Raw genomic sequence first — 3,959 nt, forward strand, 5'->3', positions numbered from 1 at the left:
CTATTTTTGGAAAGTAGTGCATAATTCTTCTTTTGGTATATGGCTCTTTTGGCTAGTTCTTCTTTTGGCAATAAATAGTATAGTACAGATAACTTAATTTAAGTGAACATAAACTATAAACATCATAGATAGCATTATATAACATAGACATCTACTGGTAAACATCTTAGTTCATGCATAATTTGCATGTTTTCAAACCAAGCTAACTTAACTTATATGTTGACTTATAAAGCATACATAAACATCTTCAGATCATTAGACTACAATAAGTTATAGGCAGAATATATACAACATACCTAACCGCATTACTTACTAACTTATATGTTTACTTCATAGCTTACTGCAACCACTTCCTCTGCATTGACCAACCCTTCTTCTTTCGTCCTTCAGTATCATCAGGCACGTAGTAGGCTCCTTCTTCACCTTCTTGACGACCACAACTTCTTCCATAGGTAAAACCTCTTCTTTCACTTGGACCGCATCAGCTACCGGAGTAGCTGTCGGAGCAATGGGGTTCTTCAGAATGATCTGAACCTTGTCGGACTCGTCGTTAAAGATGATGATGGGCTCCTTTACGGGTAGAGGGATGGCAGGCTCAAACTCGTCATGCACCATCGCGGGCACATCGATGAGGACGGGTGTGACGCGTTTTGCCTGTGAGGCCACTTCCATAATTGTGTTGTTGTGCTTCTTGCCTATAGAGCCAGGCCATGTTTCTACCTCTTTTCTTTTCTTGTAGAATCTAACCATGAGGTGGTTTTTGATCTTGTCAATCATTGACCTGAGATGCAACTCCCCGGCTTCAAGAATATATTTATTGAAAACATCACAGTTGTTGTCCACAGGGATATCATACATGGGAAAATCTCTTTGGAACCCCCTAACCCTAGTGTTTGGTGGGAGTTGCTCAAGCCATGTGTAGGCTTCTAAGCCGATGGACTCATTTCCACCATGCTTGCATCCCACAGTTGTGTTGCTGTGCATCTTGCACACTTCCACAACTGATACTAAAGTACATCTCATTTATGTGTTTGTTGAAATTTTTGCCATATATGTCTCACACGGTTCTGTGTTCTACATCGGGAAAGTGATGTCTCACTCCCTTGATGAGCCCCTTTATTTGTCTGACAATATAGTCCATCGCTCTGTGTTAATTATTCCCAAGTCACACTTCAGATTTGAAACAAACCATTTCCATTTGTCTGTGTTCTCAACCTCCACAACTACAAATTCTAGAGGGTAAATGCAGTCATTGGGAGCCATCCTAATAGTACAACACAGAACAGCTCCATACTAGGTCTTTAAGTGGGAGACATCTAAACAAATGACAGGCCCGCTGGCTTGCATGAAACCCCTTTTGTAGGCATCTAGAGAGAAATAACAACTTCAAAATATGCCATCATTAACACCCATATAGAAAGAGCTGCCTCTGTTTGATCTTTTGAATTCCTGTGCATAATCCCACATGTTATTGTACTACTCTTACTCATCTCCTTCAATGACTTTCTTGACTAGTCTCTCAGCCCTTCTCAGTTTGCTCCTTGATGCTGTCATGTTCCAATCCTTCTGAACTACCCTTGAAAAATTCTTCATGTTCATGATTTCATCAGCTCTAAAAGAATCAACATATTTTTGAGCCATAAAGGGAGTAGTGCATGACCTAACACTCCATTTCTTTATGCAGGTATGTTGTGAGCTGTATTTATTGATGATGAAGCAATTGGTTTTGCTATCAAATGATGCACACAAAGAACAAGGGCACCCATCTTCACAGATGGTCTTCAGTCTTCTCCTATCATTTCTGGGATACCTGATGTCAACTCTTTCCTGACAGCTGTACTCTTTTATAGCTTTCCTCAATAACTGAATAGTACCAAAGGTGTGACCAACTTGGAAGCTTGGTTTACTCTAGTCTTATTCTCTGAAAGATTTGAAATCCAACTTCACATAATCTTCAACAGAATCAGGCAAATACATGTCCCCATCTTCAGTAGGATCATCAGGTTCTTCTTGGGCTACTTTACCTTTCTCATACTCAACATTTATGTCAAACAAGTCATCATACCCACATGGTAGATCAATGTCCGAGTCAACAAGCTATGGATTGTAATCCTCATATGAAGAATGAATTCCTACACCATCAACTGCATCTGCTACATCCATGTTTAGAACTCTACAGATTTTTGTCCCCTATACTGAAACTGAAATGTATGGACATACTCTCCTAGTTAAGGTGGTCCGGGTATGTACTCCTCCGCCGACTCTTCCACACTATCTGATAGTGCATCTTCAATTTGACCTTGCTCTGCCTCATCCTCTTGATCTTGCTCAGCCTGCTCCACTTGACTTGCTCAGCCTGCTCCTCTTGCTATTGCTCTGCCCGCTCTTCTTGCACTTGCTCCTGCTTTGCTCTAATGCCACTGAATTTGACCACTTGAGGTTCTTCATCATCAAAATGAATAAGAATAGGAGAAAAAAATGATGTCATGCTCTCATCATGATCAAGAAATAACAAAAAGAACTTAGTCCCATTAAGAGTACAATCGTTCATGTTCTCTGTCATAGTATTTTCCCCTATCTTAATCATTCTTAATCCATGATTACACACTATCAATCTAGGAACACACTAGTATATCCTAATCTATCCCTCAAACTCATACCCCATTTATGCATTGAACTACCAACAATAGTAGGTTCCCAATTATCTATGTCGCAGTAATCAAACCAAATGGAAATGGCCTTTGTGGTAACTCCTATGCTTGCCTGCACAAAGGAAATAGCCACCATGTATGACCTCAACAGAGAAGTGGTTGTTTAGGGGTCCTAAAAATGCAAAGCGACAATGTTCAGACACACAAAATTCAGACAGGTTTAGACAGTACTAAATTCAAACAACTGCAGACAAGTTATTGGACCAAAAGCATGGTTTTTTGGACCTCCACTAAATAAATATATGATCATTCATGTCCAAAAGCATGGATTTTGGGCGCATCTCACAAACACAAGGGCATCTAATAAACAAAAGGCCATATGATCAACACAAGGGCACCAAGCAAATAGTAAAGCAAACATTTTGGCCTATTTAACAAGATATGGGCTTACCCTAGGATTTCACCACAACATGCCTTTAATTTCACGTGCAAACCCCCCATGTAACCATATTGCAGCTCTGCCACTAATTTGAATGCCATGGCTAAAACCCTACCATGCAAACCCCTCAATCCATGGCAAAAAGGGAGAAGGAGCCTATACCCTAACACACATGTGCAATTGAATCCTACCCGTAGTCATTCCCGGAGAAGAAAGAGACGGATCAAGCATAGGAGGAGGCGGCGGTGATGACATACCGTGCAAGGGCCGTGACGTATCAGGCAGACGTCGCGTGGAGTGAGGGGAACGTCACAAAGGCCCCTCCCAAACGGCGCAGACGGCGGCGGCTCGGCATTGGACAAAGAGCTCATGGCACCGTACCCAGACTCGCTCCCGCCGACAAGGTCCAGGTGACCACCTCGACAACGACGAAGAAGCAAGGAGGAGGAGAGCAAGGGGGAGTGTCGGTGCAAAACCAGCGGATCTCGGGTAGGGGGTCCCGAACTGTGCGTCTAGGCCGGATGGTAACAGGAGGCAGGGGACACGAAGTTTTACCCAGGTTCGGGCCCTCTTGATGGAGGTAAAACCCTACGTCCTGCTTGATTAATATTGATGATATGGGCAGTACAAGAGTAGATCTACCACGAGATCGGAGAGGGCTAAACCCTAGAAGCTAGCCTATGGTATGATTGTATGTTGTGATTGTTGTCCTACGGACTAAAACCCTTCGGTTTATATAGACACCGGAGAGGGTTAGGGTTACACAAGGTCGGTTACAAAGGAGGAGATATCCATATACGTATTTCCTAGCTTGCCTTCCACGCCAAGTAGAGTCCCATCTGGACACGAGACGAAGTATTTAAACTTGT

Source organism: Triticum urartu, unplaced genomic scaffold (assembly GCF_003073215.2).
Source record: "Triticum urartu cultivar G1812 unplaced genomic scaffold, Tu2.1 TuUngrouped_contig_1510, whole genome shotgun sequence".
Taxonomy (NCBI): Eukaryota; Viridiplantae; Streptophyta; class Magnoliopsida; order Poales; family Poaceae; genus Triticum; species Triticum urartu.